At 39.1% G+C, this 19,464-nt stretch overlaps 1 non-coding gene across 1 annotated transcript; it reads right to left on the bottom strand.

Moving 5' to 3' along the window:
• Positions 1-399: 399 nt before the first annotated feature.
• TRNAW-CCA (transfer RNA tryptophan (anticodon CCA)) lies at positions 400-471 on the bottom strand. Its single transcript has one exon. It is a non-coding gene; the product is annotated as a tRNA-Trp (tRNA).
• Positions 472-19,464: the final 18,993 nt, after the last annotated feature.

Below are 19,464 nucleotides of genomic sequence, written 5' to 3' on the forward strand. Positions count from 1 at the left end.
AAAAGACCAATCAAAACACCCTCATAGTGATACTATTTCGGATTCACATATTTATTCACAAGGAGGAGGACGCAGCCTTCATTGAAAAAACAAGTCCAATCCAAACACTCTCTTTACTAACATTGACAGGACTATTATTTCAGATGCACATATTTATTCACAAGGAGGACGCAACCTTCATCGAAAAAGAATAATATCTAATTTTAAGCTTATACCCTATTTCTAAAAGACCAATCCAAACACCCTCATAGTGATACTATTTCGGATGCACATATTTATTCACAAGGAGGAGGACGCAGCCTTCATTGAAAAAATAAGTCCAATCCAAACACTCTCTTTACTAACATTGACAGGACTATTCAAGGAAAAAAAAAAGGGACCGGATGTAGATCGGGGAATTGAACCCGACGTGAATCGAACACGCAACCTTCTGATCTGGAGTCAGACGCGCTACCATTGCGCCACGGATCCGGTTGGTATTCAAACGTCCTTTAAGACAATTAGTCATAACAAAATATTGTAGCTTCTCTGAGCCAACATATTATAGTACTGATTGGTGAAACCGGTCATCTGTCTTGTAGAAAATGACATGCAATTGTCACCCTTATATAATCTTTTTCAATTTTCTTTCTTTTAGATCTCCTTTAGTATTTTTCTTTGGACGAATTAATTAAGTGTTTATAAACGATGAGGTAGAATCTTTTTTTTAATCCTTCATGACCTAAGTTTACAATGTTCTATTATATTTGTACCAAAAAACAATGTTCTTATATATAGAGTCAGATGCCAAACGAAAGAACTAGATCTTAACTCTTTCTCCTAATCGACCGATCAATGAAGTAGCCCACGTGCAGCAACTTTTTGAAACTTCGACAGTTGAGCTTTCTTATTACGAAATGATTCGTGAAGAGTGTTTTATATTGTAAAATCATTTCGCATAAATATTTGAAAGTTGTATATAAAGGAGTATGAAAATAATTTTTAACAAAAATATTATATTCAAATATCAGCAAGTGATATTAAATAATAATTGGAAATTTTCAATAATATATAGCCAAACAAAATACATTGCACCCACGTAGTCATATTTTCAGTTTACACCCACATAACCGATTTGTTTTAGCAACAATGATGTTTATACACGGGTATACAATATTATATATTTACTGTAACAAGCTTGTATAAAAGCGTATAATAGTGTATGAGGTGTTTATAAACACTTACACTGTTATACAAAATTATAAAATATTTTACAAACTGATACAAAAGCTAGGTTTCATCTCCTACGAACTTCAACCCACGGAACAACATCCTGAATGGGTAAAAAACATCACCAAATAGCTTAAATATTCATCGGATAGCTTCAAATTTTAACTACAACTTCAAAATGACGTCTCAAATGAACCTCAATCATTGATTTGTCAACAATTGGAAATGACAAGTAAAGAAATGAAAGATAAATAATTTAAAAAGTATATAGTTTAAAATAAAAAAGAATAGAAATAAAAAAAATCAAAAGAATAGAAATTAAAAGTAAAACAATAAAAGAGAGAAATTAAAAAAAAAAATAACCTTGTACTTACATCACGTAGTTACCAACAATCTCAACCCCTTTGAGAATTGAAGAGTAATTAAATCCCCCAATTACACAAAAGTACGTGTTGACAAAATAATTACTTGGTCAGATAAATATACCAAAAATGCGAAATTATATTCAATTACAATCAAATTCAATTAAAGGTGACTTAATGTATTGTATTTGGCTTAATTAAAAAAACAGCTTGCCTGTAAAGAGCCAGTTCACAATGCCACCTTCTAATTAGTCTAAAGATCAAAGTTTCTCTTTTTAAATTTGTAATTTGAGTGACTGTCTAGCACGATAGTGATCTTCTTTAATTTTATATATTCAAAGCTATTAAACAATTCTTAAAAGATTAGACCAAAATATTAGTCCCATGTGTTTTTTACTCTCACGGTGATCAATGGCTACAAATGTTACTGCGATATTGGATATGGAAAAGTCCAGAATAATTAATTACAACTAGTGGACCAAAAAAAGTAAGATTCAAAGATAACATCATTACCAATTATCATAACTCATAAGTGCATATAATGACGAAATATGATAGAGAAGTGTGAATTTCATGCCTAAATCAACCCGTCAGGTAAACTATATTGTTACTTAATTATTAGCACCTGGATTGAGGAAGCTTGACCAGAAACTTTGAATATAATAGTTAATAGAGTGATTATCGAATAAAGGATTAACAGGTAAGGAAGAAGATAAATAAATAAATAATGAATGAATGTGTAAACTACACTTAGGACGAAGTATAATTATCTGTATATAATCTGTCAGTACTAATCATATGTCAAAGCAATTGAAGTACATACATATACATATATGTATAATTATCCTATCACGACCAAGTACGTATATGTTTGTAACGACTAATCTTTCATTCTTAAAAATGATAATCAAGACAAGAAAAATAGCGACAAAGAATAATATATGATTTCAAGAATTTGTGCGGAGGTTACAATCTTTATGAAATCTTAAATAAAAAGATGTAATCCTCTGATTCTTCTCCTCACGATACGGCCGTCAATCAAGGGTTTTGCTTATTTTTGAATGGACGGATTACTTGTTGTCGAGATTTCACTACGAATGTGGAGCCGAGCTTTAATCACAAACGTAGAGGTATGGAAACTTGCGGCTCACCACTTGGAGCGAAGACTTCTTAGTATGCGGAAGACTTGCGGCTGAGAGCTTCTCTATGTATTTCTCTCTTTTTCCTTTTCCTTAGTCGTTATTTGCTGCACCCTAGGAAATATACGACCCTTGAACTTGATATGCATTAAATTATGCAAGGAGGTTGCTAGCACTGCACAAGTTACCCTCACGTTTTACCTGCAAAGTAGTCACTTTCCACATATATGAACTTAACCGCCACATAAGGAAGCTGAAGACGGAAAACAAAGAATCCATGAACGTTAATGTTGCGCCTGTGAAGTTCACCACTAAAGTAAGTGAGAAGCAGAGCGTAAAGACAACTTCTTTGGAGGATAGAGCGAACAGAAAACCAACTTTGAAGGAAGGAAAAATAGAGAAATTAAAGCCGTACAGATGCGGCCAAAGACCTGCAAGAGAAATAAAAAAAGAGGGACAGGTAAGTTTCATAGAACATGTCCAAAGCCAAGAAAACAAAATCAGATTCTGTGGCTGATTAAAAAAAATATACCTGAGCCAATATAGAAGCAATTTGATTGTGGTTTTCGTATATGCCGTAGCTCTATGAGTCTTCTTTCCGACGCCGCAAACCATTCGTGATTGCGATGTCCCTAAGTCAAGATATAAGATTTTTCGTCAGGACGCACAAGACTAATAAACCAGCGAATCAGAATTCAAGGTCTGATTCTCGATCAATATCTGAGCAAATATATAAATAATTTGGTCGCGGTTTCCGCGTACGATGTAGCTCTACGAGTCTAGTTTCTGAAACATCAAGCGGATCATGATTTTGACGTTCCTACATCGAGATATGAATTTTCTACCACAGACATGTAGGGCTGTGAAGAAAGTGACGAAAATTCATATTAAAAAAAAAATTACCTGATAGAGATGGGTTCAAACCAGATGGAGGGTGCTACAAATTGATGCTCAATAACCATGAGAAGACGAGGTATTTATAGGTGTCCGACAAGGGAAATCCTTGTTTTAGTTGGAGCCAAATTATGGAAAGTTTAAGCTCATACATGGAAAGTTTAAACTTAGGGAAAGTTCATATTTTCTCCTAATAAATCACAAGGAAATACTATGCAAATATGGAAAGTATAGGAGAGTTGTATATGTTGGTAATATGATTTGATCGAAACTCTAAGTGTGCTGATTGTTGATGCCAATTGAAAAGAACCATATATAATGCCTCAAAGCCGGCTATTGGACGGTATTATTATTGTCCGAAACAAATTGGGCATCCTAATTCCTTTAGGAGAAGAGGAATGCAACAGGTAACGGGATCTTCCTTATCATATACAAATTGGGTAAGCTACCTGTACAATTCAGGAAATTATTACCAAGAAGGGATGTTAGCACATTGGCATACAAGGAAAAGTCAAACCCCATTTAATGAGTATGATCTAATATAGCATGGACCAAAATTTTCACAAGAGACATCAAGTGAACATTTAATTCGAAGTCCAACATATTCTTACTTGGTGTGGCATAACATTGCAATTAGAGCATCAAGTTAATACTTCAAGCCTAGTCTACAAAAGTTTGGACACTCCGACAAGCCTTGAAGCAGGGGGCATTTGTCGATGACGAAATTTCATTAAAAGTAAATTCACAAGAAATTCGAAGTATATCAAATTTAAGATATATTAGTCCAAACAAATATTATGGGCTAATATAATTGGATTAATTGCTTAAGTCCAATTGGTATGGATTTAATTGAAAGACCAATTCAATTGGGCTAGCTAGTCTATCTTGTCGGACTTCACATGATGAGCCCACTCTATTAGCCCAAGGTCCATGCCACGTGTCAAATGACATGGCGCGCCAAGTCAATTCAAGGACCAATAAAATCATGCCACGTGCATAAGTGACGCAGCATGTCAAGTCAATAGAAGAACCAACCAAATGTCGCCAAGTGTTCAAATGACATAGTTCATCCAATCATATACAAACCCTAGCTCTCCCCTGCAACTATAAATAGGGGTCTTCACAAAGCCAAAAAAAGGAGGGAAAAAGAGAGAAATACATAGAGAAGCTCTCAGCCGCAAGTCTTCCGCATACTAAGAAGTCTTCGCTCCAAGTGGTGAGCCGCAAGTTTCCATACCTCTACGTTTGTGATTAAAGCTCGGCTCCGCATTCGTAGTGAAATATCAACAACAAGTGATCTGTCCATTCAAGAACAAGCAAAGCCCTTGATTGACGGCCGTATCGTGAGGAGAAGAATTAGAGGATTACATCTTTTTATTTAAGATTTCATAAAGATTTTAACCCCCGCACAAATTCTTGAAATCAAATATTATTCTTTGTCGCTATTTTTCTTGTCTTGATTATTATTTTCAGGAACGAAAGATTAGTCCTTACAAGTAAGAAGACCTTTTATCATATCTCATAAATCTGGAAGCAAGTTCACTTCAAAGTGGGATGGGCCATATGTTGTCCAAGAAGCCTATACAAGTGGTGCTTACAAGCTTATAGATGCAGATGGCGTGTGGATCGGTCCCATTAATGAAAAATTCTTGAAGATGTACTATCCTTGAAGCAAGATGATACTCCTGGCCCGCATGAGTTTAAACTGTGTACGGCCCCCCAAAAAAAAAAGTCTGCTAGGTTGAAAACCTCGAAAGAGGTGGCCTAGGCAAAATTTAGGACAAACAAAAAAACCCCTCTAGGTTGAAAACCTCGAAAGGGGCGGCCTAGGAAAAAAGTTAGGACAAAAAAAAAAACTCTTCTTTTTCGGAACTATGAAATGACTTGATCCTCTTCACCGAGGTACGTAGGCGCTTAGAGTTTCATTCTAAGTTCAGTCGCATAAAAAACATCCTTCTTTTTTGTTTTTTTTCTGAACTACAATATGACTTGATCCTCTTTACTGAGGTATGTAGGCGCTTAGAGTATTATTCTAAGTTCAGTCGCATGAGTTAAATATATACACACACACACACACACACACACACACACACACACACACATATGGGATCGACGCTTGACCTCTTTCAGCGAGGAGACAAACATAACTGGAAAGAAGAAGACAATTCACAGCAAGTGAGAATATTTTATAGGTTCATGCTTGAAGGAATTTGATACATCAATGATTTGAAAGAAAGGATGAAAATATATATACAACATCCCATACAAAGTATCTAAGCTATTCATGATGGCAGTTGAAGCCGAAGATGATTGCAGTTTGTTTTAAACGCTTCTATCAAGTCGGCCTTATTTCTTCAAAGAATGATGCCACTAAAAATCTGATGGATGCTTCAAGTAGTCACTCTCCAAGGCTATAATGTCGCTCCTATGACGAGTTGAGATTTTTTTACCACAAATGTGCAAAGCCGAAGAGTTGAACAAGTTAGATTCTAAGCTGAACTTGGAGAATTATCTGTACAGATGTAGAAATAATTTGGCCGTCATTTTTATAAATATTGTAGTTCAATGAGTCGTCTTTCCAAAAAAATTGGAATCTCGTCATTTCGGCACTCGTACCCCGAGTTATGAATTTTCTACTACTGTAGCGCAAAGCTGAAAAATAGAACAAGGCAGCATCTGAGCTAAATTTGGAGAATTATCTGTACAAATCTAGAAGGAATTTGGCCATGAATTTTATATATATTGTCTATCAATGATTCCTATTTCCATAGAAATTGTAATCTTGTGATTCCAATGCTCGTACTCCGAGTTATGAATTTTCTCCCACCGAAGCGCAAAGCTGAAAAGTTGAACAAGGCATAATCTAAGATAAATTTGGAGAATTATGTGTACAAATATAAACGTAATTTGGCCGTGATTTTTATATATATTGTAGATCAATGAGTCCTATTTCCATAGAAATTGTAATCTTGTGATTCCAACGCTCGTACTCCGAGTTATGAATTTTCTCCCACCGAAACGCGATGCTGAAAAGTCGAACAAGGCAGAATCTAAGCTATCTTTGGAGAATTATCTGTACAAATCTAGAGGGAATTTGGCAGTGATTTTTATATAGATTGTATTTCAATGAATTCCCTTTCCGATGGAACTGAAATCTTGTCATTCCAACACTCCTACTCCGAGTTATGAATTCGAGCTAAATTTCGAGAGAGAAAAAAAATTCTTCAGTTATCTTCAAAAAAAAAAAAATGGAGAGAAAATTGATCCAAATCACAAGACGAAATGATTCACGTTGAAATAAAGGCGACTACTTTTATTGCTTCAAGAAAGAAATGTCACTACATCATAATAAGCAATTAAAAAGTAAAAATCCTAAGCAAGAATCTAAGTCACGGAAAAGGCTTGAAGCATAGGATTTGTTGACGACTCTTCTCAACTGCCTCTTCAAGTTTGGATAGTCTCTCTGCTTCTTCATCAGACAACACATAATTAGCTTCAATACTATAAATCTCGCCCTCTGTAATGGTGATTTTCTCTTGATTTTTGGACAACTCCTCTTGGTATATGTCAAGGAATGCGATAATCTTCTCCTTCTTAGAGTTCAAGGCTGCTAAGTCTTTCTCCACATTCGCAAGATTTGCTTGAAGCTCCTTCATGGACCCATCTAGCTTTCCATGTTCTTGTTTAGCAACATCGAGGCGTCGTTGTGCATCTGAAAGTGATTCTTGGTGTAATTCTTTAGTCATCTTCGACGATTTCAAAGAGTCATACTCCGCATACGCCTGGAAGAAGTTCTCGACAAGACCCTCTAAAGCAGAAACATCGATAATATTGATTTTCCTAAGTTCCTCAAGAGTCGAAGCAATACTTGCCTCCAACACCATAAAGTTTTCTAAGGAACCTAAAGAAAATTGTGTAATCCATCCGCACAATGCACCCCATATCTCAGAGACGAAGGTTGATTTGAAGCGGAAAATAGTCCCTTGTGGATCAAAGCTCGACGCGCTAGGTTGAAATGGTTGTGAGGAAGGTCTGAAGGTCTTCGGATGTGTAATATGATCAACGACAACTTCAGTCGCATTCATCGCGTCTTGTTTCTGGAAACCCAACTACAAAACAAAAAAAAACAAAAAAAAAACCATCAGATTTTTAAAAGAAAGTGTAAATGCAGAAAATATGGTGAGAAGAAATATTACTTGTTCTGATACTTCTTCCAAGCCCATCATTGAGTTTGGATCCCCATCCAGATGGATATCAGATCCAATGCTAATAGCGTCCAAATCAGCGAATTCGTCATGGTAATCGTCGGACTCCTTCGATTTCCTTTCTAAACGATTCCAATGTCAATCTCCACTTGTATTACTCTCCGTCGAACTAGAGGCTGCGATGGTATTTCCAATATCGATAGGAAGAGAGGAAGGGCGAGACTTTTTGTTGCAAGGTGGTGCGAGACTTGATGCTTCTTTGGCGCCCTTGTCCAATGAACTCGAAGGCTCCCTTCTTTGGAAGTATTGTTGGTCACCTCAGGAGCCGTAGCACTTGTCTTGGAGACTAGTCGGACGCGTTTAACTCCTTTGTCAGTATTGTTGGTCACCTCAGGAGCCGTAGCACTTGTCTTGGAGACTAGTCGGACGCGTTTAACTCCTTTGTCCATAGGGATTTCAACATCCTTCAAGGTTTTGGACTTAGAAGAAGTTTCATGAGCTTGCGGAGTATCATTAAGTTGCACCTCGGACTTGGAAGAAGGATGCGATTTTTCTTTCATTCGAGTCGGACCTCTTTTGGACAACATAGGTGTATGATCTTGCTTTGATTTTTGTGAAATAATTCGAGGACTCATTTCTGATGGATTTGTCCGATTGGCTAGCCACCATTCCATGTACTCACGAGTCATTAAAGGCGAACTACCTTCTGATGGGCGCACCGAAATTATGACTTTTGAAGAGGTTCCAAGGCGAATTGAAGAATTCCAAAGTTGTGCTAGTGTTAGCAATGTGCCATCATGGTCGCTCCATGAGGTCTCTAGGGATGTCTTGACAAAAACCAAATCGTCTGTTAAACCTATAAGGACTATAGGACTCCACAATGAGATCCGCATCATGCCTAAGTGTAACATAGCTCGAACGAAGGCTTATGATAGTATCGTTCCATGAATCTGAGAGATCGCCAGTATCGGTGAAGTATAATTTCCTACCTTGTAGCAACACTAAATGATGGAGGTGGCGGGCATCATCTTGTTGAAATAACTTTCGGGCGTCAGAAAAATTGAAGTATTTGGCCATCTTCTCCCCAGAAATCTTGCATAAAGGTATACTCCGATGTGAGTGATTGGCACGATGATGGGTCTTAAAATATTCTCCTAGCTAGCTATATACATAGTGTTTGGGGAAAATTATATTCCCCTGCTTCAAGTCTGGAGAAATAGAGATCTCTCTCAAGCCACGATATATGCTCGCAAGGACTGGGACTGCCAAAGAGAATTTCTCTCCATGAGCCATCAAGCTCGCCACTTTAAGAACGCTAGCACGCACATAGTCAATTTTCTTATGAGGGAGAACAAACTTGCAGAGCCAACATGTTAGGAAAGCCGACAAATTTGTCTCATATCTAAGTGAATCTTCCACTCCTATCTCGACGAAGGGGGCAAGCTCCTCATCGGTTCATGGTAAGTAATTCATGTCAATATGCCCGGAAGGATTGTGATTCAATCTTGGCTTCGTTGCACGACCCTTTGACGCCCTTTGCGGAGGCTCCGTGTACCTGTTTGGTCCTCTAAACCAAAATTTCACCCAATCATGGAAGGACACCTCATGACGGCCACTTTCGGCAAGTTTGTAAAAGGCTGAAAACAAGTATAGACAGCTCTTGGGAAGCCATGGTTTTCCCTGATTGTCCATTTGCGTCAATTCTTTCGCCGAAGGAACAACTTCATCATAAAAAGATCCGTGAATGGGAAGTCCTGCAATTGTTCGTAAGTCCCAAAGTGAGATAGACATCTCCCCGACGAAAGTGGAAAGCGTATTGGTAGACGGACGCCAAAGCTCACAAAAAGCGTGCAGTACGTTGTCATCATAATCATATGTAAACACAGAAACGTAGATGACATTGTAAACTTTGACACGCTCCAAGACTTACTTATAGCGAGCAAGCACATCTTCCACCCACTCCCAGTAGCCGGGTGTGTAGCAAACTTTGCCGAAACCAGAAGGCGGGACACTTCAGTTGTTGAAACATCCATTGGGATGAGAAGATTCGGTGGGCGCGACTTCTCGATGAATTGCGGACTTTAACAGAGAGACGTCCATAACAGTGGCCTTGCCTGAGAAGTTGCTCATGACGTCTTTGGTCTCCTTTTTAGACCATTCAGCAAGATGAAGCGTAGAAAGCTCTCCGTCAAGTAAGAAGGCACCGATCACTGGAGGTTGAACCTCCAAGGCAAGGACTTTGGCGTTCGAATTTCGTTTGTCGCTCACTATCTCTAGATGAGGACGTGGCGTATCGCGGTAACGAAAGTGCATCATCTTTGTTTAAATTTAAAGCCGTACAGATGCGCCCAAAGACCTGCAAAAGAAATAAAAAAAAAAGCGGAAAGGTAAGTTTCGTAGAACATGTCCAAAGCCAAGAAAGCAAAATCAGATTCTGCGGCTGATTAAAAAAAATATACCTGAGCCAATATAGAAGCAATTTGATTGTGATTTTCGTATATGACGTATCTCTATGAGTCTTCTTTCCGACGCCGCAAACCGTTCATGATTGCGATGTCCCTAAGTCAAGATATAAGATTTTTCGTCAGGACGCACAAGACTAATAAACCAGCGAATCAGAATTCAAGGTCTGATTCTCGATCAATGTCTGAGAAAATATAGAAATAATTTGGTCGCGGTTTCTGTGCACGATGTAGCTCTATGAGTCTAGTTTCCGAAACATCAAGCGGATCATGATTTCGACGTTCCTACATCGAGATATGAATTTTCTACCATAGACATGTAGGGCTGTGAAGAAAGTGACGAAAATTCATATTAAAAAAAAAATTACCTGATAGAGATGGGTTCAAACCAGATGGAGGGTGCTACAAATTGATGCTCAATTACCGTGAGAATGTGGTTATTTATAGATGTCAAAGGTTGATTCCTACGTGGACTACACAAAGAAATCCTTGTTCTAGTTGGAAGCAAATTATGGAAAGTTTAGGAGTATATGTGGCGGTTAAGTTTATATATGTAGAAAGTGACTACTTTGCAGGTAAAACGTGAGGGTAACTTGTGCAGTGCGAGCAACCTCCTTGCATAATTTAGTGCATATCAAGTTCAAGGGTCGTATATTTCCTAGTCATCAAGCGGATCATGACTACACAAAGAAAAGGATGTTTCTTTATTGCTATATATTTTCTGTACGTATGGAAAGGTTTTGTATATGGAAAATTACGTATGGAAAGCCACTGATTTCTCCTGATATGGAATTTATTTGCATACGGAAAATACTATTGTAGGGAAAGCCGCTGATTTCTCCTAATATGGAAAATATTTTGTATATGGAAGATGCTGATGTATGGAAAGTCACTGTTCTCTCCTAGTAAGGTTAGGCTTACATATGGCGGTGGTAAAGTCTGCTTGCGACGCGAAGAAGCTAGAGGATTCATCGAAATTATTGTCAATTATTAGACACATCATCAGGTCGGCTCGTGGACACAATACAAAAAAAAATCGCTTCGTGAATACTTCAAGCCTCGTCTTTAAAGGTTCGACAAGTCATGCACCTCAACAAGCCTTGAAGCAGGGGGCATTTATAGAAATATAAATTCATTGAAATTTATACACATATATGTGTCTATAAATACACATATACATAGAGAGCTCGACATTGGAAGTCGAAGGAGTCCGACGATCACCAAACGAATTCGCTGATTTGGACACTATTAGCATTGGATCTAATATCCGTCTAGATGGGGATTCAAACTCAATGATAGGCTTGGAAGAAGTAGCAGAACAAGTAATATTTCATCTATCCATATTTTCTGCATTTACACTTTTTTTTTTTTTAAATCTGATTTTTTTTTTTTTGTTTTGTAGTTGGGTTTCCAGAAACTAGACGCGATGAATGCGACTGAAGTTGTCGTTGATCATATTACACATCCGAAGACCTTCAGACCTTCCTCACAGCCATTGCAACCTAGCACGTCGAGCTTTGATCCACAAGGGACTATCATCCGCACAATGCACTCCATATCTCGACGTGCTAGGTTGCAATGACTGTGAGGAAGGTCTGAAGGTCTTCAGATGTGTAATCTGATCAACGAAAACTTCAGCCGCATTCATCGCGTCTAGTTTCTGCAAACCCAACTACAAAGTTGTTCCTTCGGCGAAAGAATTGACGCAAATGGACAATTAGGGGAAACCATGGCTCCCCAAGAGCTGTCTATACTTGTTTTCAACCTTTTACAAACTTGCCGAAGGTGGCTGTCACGAGGTGTCCATCCATGATTGGGTGAAATTTTGGTTTAGAGGACCAAGCAGGTACACGGAGCCTCCGCAAAGGGCGTCAAAGGGTTGTGCAACGAAGCCAAGATTGAATCACAATCCTTCCGGGCATATTGACATGAATTATTTACCACGCACTGATGAGGAGCATGCCCCCTTCGTCGAGCTAGGAGTGGAAGATTCACTTAGAGATGAGACAAATTTGTCGGCTTTCCTAACATGTTGGCTCTGCAACTTTGTTCTCCACCATAAGAAAATTGACTACGTGCGTGCCAGCGTTCTTAAAGTGGAAAGCTTGATGGCTCGTGGAGAGAAATTCTCTTTGGCAGTCCCAGTCCTTGCGAGCATATATCGTGGCTTGGGAGAGATCTCTACTTCTCTAGACTTGAAGCAGGGAAATATAATTTTCCCCAAACACTATGTAGATGGCTGGCTAGGAGAATATTTTAAGACCCATCATCGTGCCAATCACTCACATCGGAGCATACCTTTATGCAATATTTCTGGCGAGAAGATGGCCAAATACTTCAATTTTTTTGACGCTCGAAAGTTATTTCAACAAGATGATTCCCGCCACCTCCATCATTTGGCGTTGCTACAAAGTAGGGAATTATACTTCACCGATACTGGCGATCTCTCAGATTCATGGAACAATACTATCATAATCCTTCGTTCGAGCTAAGTTACACTTAGGCATGATGCAGTTCTCATTGTGGAGTCCTATAGTCCTTATAGGTTTAGCAGACGATTTGGTTTTTGTCAAGACATCCCCGGAGACCTCATGGAGCGACCATACGATGGCACATTGCTAACACTAGCACAACTTTGGAATTCTTCAATTCGCCTTGGAACCTCTTCAAAAGTCATAATTTCGGTGCGCCCATCAGAAGGTAGTTCGCCTTTAATGACTTGTGAGTACATGGAATGGTGGCTAGCCAATCGGACAAATCCATCAGAAATGAGTCCTCGAATTATTTCACAAAAATCAAAGCAAGATCATACACCTATGTTGTCCAAAAGAGGTCCGACTCGAATGAAAGAAAAATCGCATCCTTCTTCCAAGTCCGAGGTGCAACTTAATGATACTCCGCAAGCTCATGAAACTTCTTCTAAGTCCAAAACCTTGAAGGATGTTGAAATCCCTATGGACAAAGGAGTTAAACGCGTCCGACTAGTCTCCAAGACAAGTGCTACGGCTCCTGAGGTGACCAACAATACTTCCAAAAGAAGGGAGCCTTCGAGTTCATTGGACAAGGGCGCCAAAGAAGCATCAAGGCTCGCACCACCTTGCAACAAAAAGTCTCGCCCTTCCTCTCTTCCTATCGATGTTGGAAATACCATCGCAGCCTCTAGTTCGACGGAGAGTAATACAAGTGGAGATCGACATTGGAATCGTTTAGAAAGGAAATTGAAGGAGTCACAATTACCATGACGAATTCGCTGATTTGGACGCTATTAGCATTGGATCAGATATCCATCTGGATGGGGATCCAAACTCAATGATGGGCTTGGAAGAAGTAGCAGAACAAGTAATATTTCTTCTCACCATATTTTCTGCATTTACACTTCTTCTTTTTTAAATCTGATGGTTTTTTTTTTTTTTTTTTTTTGTTGTTGGGTTTCCAGAAACAAGACGCGATGAACGCGGCTGAAGTTGTCGTTGATCAGATTACACATCCGAAGTCCTTCAGACCTCTCTCACAGTCATTGCAACCTAGCACGTCGAGCTTTGATCCACAAGGGACTATTTTCCGCTTCAAATCAACCTTCGTCTCTGAGATATGGGGTGCATTGTGCGGATGGATTACACAATTTTCTTTAGGTTCCTTAGACAGCTTTATGGTGTTGGAGGCAAGTATTGCTTCGACTCTTGAGGAACTTAGGAAAATCAACATTATCAATGTTTCTGCTTTAGAGGGTCTTGTCGAGAACTTCTTCCAGGCGTATGCAGAGTATGACTCTTTGAAATCGTCGAAGATGACTAAAGAATTACACCAAGAATCACTTTCAGATGCACAACGACGCCTCGATGATGCTAAACAAGAACATGGAAAGCTAGATGGGTCCATGAAGGAGCTTCAAGCAAATCTTGCGAATGTGGAGAAAGACTTAGCAGCCTTGAACTCTAAGAAGGAGAAGATTATCGCATTCCTTGACAAATACCATGAGGAGTTGTCCAAAAATCAAGAGAAAATCACCATTACAGAGGGCGAGATTTATAGTATTGAAGCTAATCATGTGTTGTCTGATGAAGAAGCAGAGAGACTATCCAAACTTGAAGAGGCGGTAGAGAAGAGTCGTCAACAAATCCTATGCTTCAAGCCTTTTCCGTGACTTAGATTCTTGCTTAGGATTTTTACTTTTTAATTGCTTATTATGATGTAGTGACATTTCTTTCTTGAAGCAATAAAAGTAGTCGCCTTTATTTCAACATGAATCATTTCGTCTTGTGATTTGGATCAATTTTCTCTCCCCTTTTTTTTTTTGAAGATAACTGAAGAATCTTTTTTTTCTCTCTCGAAATTTAGCTCGAATTTTGCCCTGCTCAACCCTTCAGACTTGTGCTTTGGTAGCAGAAAATTCATAACTCGGAGTAGGAGTGTTGGAATGACAAGATTCCAGTTCCGTCAGAAAGGGAATTCATTGAAATACAATATATATAAAAATCATTGCCAAATTCCCTCTAGATTTGTACAGATAATTCTCCAAAGTTAGCTTAGATTCTGCCTTGTTCGACTTTTCAGCTTCACGCTTCGGTGGGAGAAAATTCATAACTCGGAGTACGAGCGTTGGAATCACAAGATTCCAATTTATATGGAAAGAGTAATCATTTATATACAATATATATATAAATCACGGCCAACTTCCTTCTATATTTTTACAGATAATTCTCCAAATTTAGCTTAGATTCTGCCTTGTTCGACTTTTCAGCTTTGCGCTTCGGTGGGAGAAAATTCATAACTCGGAGTACAAGCATTGGAATCACAAGATTACAATTTCTATGGAAAGAGGACTCATTTATCTACAATATATATAAAAATAATGTCCAAATTCCTTCTATATTTGTACAGATAATTCTCCAAATTTAGCTCAGATGCTGCCTTGTTTTATTTTTCAGCTTTACGCTTCGGTGGGAGAAAATTCATAACTCGGGGTACGAGTGCCAAAATGACGAGATTCTAATTTTTTTGGAAAGAAGACTCATTGGAATACAATCTTGATAAAAATGACAGCCAAATGTGTTCTATATATGTACACATAATTCTCCAAGTTCAGCTTAAAATCTATCTTGTTCGACTCTTCAGCTTTGCGCATTTGTGGTAAAAAAAATCTCAACTCGTCATAGGAGCGACATTCTAGCTTTGGCGAATGACTACTTGAAGCATCCATCAGATGTTTTTAGCGGCATCATTCTTTGAAGAAATAGTGCCGACTTAATAGAAGCGTTTAAAACAAACTGCAATCATCTTCGGCTTCAACTGTCATCATGAATAGCTTAGATACTTTGTATGGGATGTTGTATAGATATTTTCATCCTTGAATAGCTTAGATACTTTATATGGGATGTTGTATAGATATTTTCATCCTTTCTTTCAAATCATTGATGTATCAAATTCTTTCAAGCATGAACCTATAAAATATTCTCACTTGCTGTGAATTGTCTTCTTTTTTCCAGTTATGTTTGTCTCCTCGCTGAAAGAGGTCAAGCGTCGATCCCATATCGCCGTGCTATATATGTGTATATATATGTTTTTTTTTACACATGCAACTGAACTTAGAATAATACTCTAAGCGCCTACGTACGTCGGTAAAGAGGATCAAGTCATATCGTAGTTCAGGAAAAAAAAATATTTTTTTATGCGACTGAACTTAGAATGAAACTCTAAGCGCTTACGTACCTCGGTGAAGAGGATCAAGTCATTTCGTAGTTCCAAAAAAGAAGATTTTTGTTTTGTCCTAACTTTTTCCTAGGCCTCCCCTTTCGAGGTTTTCAACCTAGAGGACTTTTTTTGTTTGTCCTAAATTTTGCCTAGGCTGCCTCTTTCGAGATTTTCAACCTAGCAGACTTTTTTTTTTGGGGGGCCGTACACAGTTTAAACTCATGCGGGCCAGGAGTATCATCTTGCTTCAAGGATAGTACATCTTCAAGAATTTTCCGTTGATGGGACCGATCCGTAAGCCATCTGCATCTATAAGCTTGTAAGCACCACTTGTATAGGCTTCTTGGACAACATATGGCCCATCCCACTTTGAAGTGAACTTGCTTCCAGATTTATGAGATATGATAATAGGTCTTCTTACCGCCAGGACTTGATCACCAACTTGGAAGGACCTCAGGCGAACCTTTTTATTGAAAGCACGGGAAAGACGAGCTTGATAAAATTCAAGGCTTTGCTGAGCTTCCAGCCTTTTCTCATCAAGGGCCTCTAACTAGCCCGATCCATGTTCTTCAAAACCCTAAGGTCCGACAGAGTTTAAGAATCTATAAAAGGATGTAGAGATCATTGTTTTTTATGTGAATTCATAGCCTTGGAGCTAAAACGGACCTTTGCGGCGTCGAATGATTTTGCTAACAACAATCCCGTGTTCGGACATGAGGAGTGAATTCAACAAAAGGATAGCTTCCGTGATTAGTCCACGAAATTACTTGGAAGATTTGTGGCTAGCAGCTCGCCACAAAATGAAGCACTCCCTACGAAGCGTACAGGTGAAGGTTTCGATCCAAATGCTTACAAACAACTTGCAAAGGCTGGATACAATCCTAGCGAACCCTCAAGGGCCTCTAACTCTTCAAGGCGTAGACGAGAATTTTTGTTCTTCAGTGAGCCCTTCTTGGATAACGAGCCGCAATTAAGGTATTTGGCGTTCAAGTGGAAGGACCGCTTCAGCTCCGTAAATAAGAGAATAAGGTGTTGCTTGAGTCGGTGTGCGATGAGTCTTTCGGTATGCCCAAAGAGTTTCTTCCATTCTATCATGCCAATCTCTTTTAGACTTGGAGACGACCTTCTTTAACAAGTTACACAAGGTCTTGTTAAATGCTTCAACTAGTCCATTTGCAGCAGCATAATACATAGACGAGTTTCGTTGCTTGAAGCCAAAAAGCTCGCAAATCTTAGTCATCAATTTGTTGGAGAACGGCTTGCCATTATCTGTTATGATATAACTAGGAATGCCAAAACGATAGATGATGTTTACTCGAATGAAGTTTGCCAAATTCTCCTTTTTTACTTCTTTGAGGGCGACGGCCTCAGCCCATTTTGAGAAGTAATCTGTTGCAGCTAAGATGTACAAGTGGCCACCAGAAGATTTCGGTAGCGGTCCAACCACGTCTATCCCCCAAGCGTCAAATGGCCAAGATGCAACAGTTGGATGTAATTGCTCAGGAGTTTGGTGTATAAAATTTGCGTGAAATTGGCATGCTTTGCAACTTCGCGCATAGTCCAAACAATCTTTCACCATTGTTGGCCAATAATACCCCATCCTTTTTATATGAAAGTGTAGTTTTGGCCCAGATTGATGTGATCCACAAACTCCAGAGTGTGCTTCCTGCATAGCTTGAGTTGCTTCTTCTTCCCCCAGACAACGCAAGAGAACTCCCTCAAACGATCTACGATACGAAGTATCTTTGTAGTAAAGGAAGTGAGGGGCACGACGACGAATTTAGGTCTTTCTTTTTGGATCTTCTGGAAGAATGCTATAACACAAGTAATCGATCATGGTTTGTCGTCAATCGACTTTCTCAGCTTCAGAAACGGCCACAAGAAGCTCGAGTTTGCTTTCTTCATCCTCATCGTCCTCCGGTGGTACTATCCATTTCTGGCAGATAGTGATTGGCGCTTGGTCAGGCAAAGTCAATGTTGAAGCCAAAGCAGCGAAAGCATCAGCCTTCTTATTTTCCTTTCTTGGCACGTGCTGGAGAGTTACGTTTCCGAGCCACCCAATTAATTTTTGTGCATAGTGATGATAGGGATGCAATTCTGGCTTTTTGACCTCGTAGGTACCCAACAATTGATTGATTACCAATTCAGAATCTCCAAAGACTTGTAATTGTAACTGCTTCATATCAACAGCCATTTCAAGCCCAAGTATGAGTGCTTGATATTCCGCAACATTGTTGGAGCAACATTGTGTTAAAGTGAAGGAATACGGTAAGGCCTCCTCCTGAGAAGTGACAAATATCACACCAGCGCCAGCTCCTTCGCGATGTGCAGCACCATCAAAATACATCTTCCAAGGCTGTTGAATTTCAATGACCATCGCATCCTCATCGGGTAGTTTATCAGTTAATTCCCAGTCATCGGGTATTGGAGGTCTGCTAAAAAATCCGCCAATGCTTGCCCTTTCACAGCTTTTTGAGGAACGTACACAATCTCAAATTGTTGAAATTGGAGATATCACCTTGCTAGTCGGTCGCTAAGGACAGGTTTCGACATCACAAATTTGATGGGGTTTGCTTTGGAAATTAGACGAACTACATGAGCTTGAAAGTAGTGTTTCATCTTCTGAATCGAGAAGACTAAGGCTAGACACAACTTTTCAATCGGCGAATACTTCAACTCATTTGGCGTCATCATCCTACTCAAGTAGTAAAGGGCATTTTCTTTCCCTTTGCTATTCTCTTGGGCTAAGAGTGCTCCAACTGAACTTTATTGTGCCGATATGTATAGTGTCAATGGATTTCCAGGCACAGGAGCCGCTAGAACCGGAGGTTTCGTCAAGTAAGTTTTGATGCTCTTAAAGGCATTGGCACAAGCTTGGTCCCATTCGAAAGGAGCACCTTTCTTCATGAGATGACTGAACGGCTGACACTTCCCTGCTAGATTTGAGATGAATCTCCTAAGATACGCCAGTTTCCCTTACAGACTTTTCAACTCATGGATGTTTCTTGGCTCGGCCATCTTCACGATTGAATCTGCTTTGGCTTGATCAATTTCTATCCCCCAATGTCGAACGACAAAGCCAAGGAATTTTCCAGAGGTAACCCCAAATGCACACTTCAAAGGATTCATTTTGAGTTGGTACCTTCGTAGTAGGTCAAACACCATTCTCAGGTCTTGCAAGTGATCACTCTTTTTTCTTGATTTTACCACCAGATCGTCAACATAACATTCGACGTTTTTATGAAAGATGTTGTCGAAGATATTTTGCATAGCTCTTTGGTATGTTTCTCCAGCATTCTTCAAGACAAAAGGCATTACTTTGTAGCAATAAATACCTTTAGAAGTGCGGAATGTGGTAAGCTCTTCATCCTTAAGTGACATGCGGATCTGGTTATAGCCGGAGGAGCTGTCCATGAAGGAAATCGCCTCGTATCCAGTAGTGGCATCAATCATAAGCTCAACAATGGGAAGTGGAAATTCATCCTTAGGGCATGCATTGTTG

Source organism: Lycium barbarum, chromosome 9 (assembly GCF_019175385.1).
Source record: "Lycium barbarum isolate Lr01 chromosome 9, ASM1917538v2, whole genome shotgun sequence".
In the NCBI taxonomy this organism is placed as follows: domain Eukaryota; kingdom Viridiplantae; phylum Streptophyta; class Magnoliopsida; order Solanales; family Solanaceae; genus Lycium; species Lycium barbarum.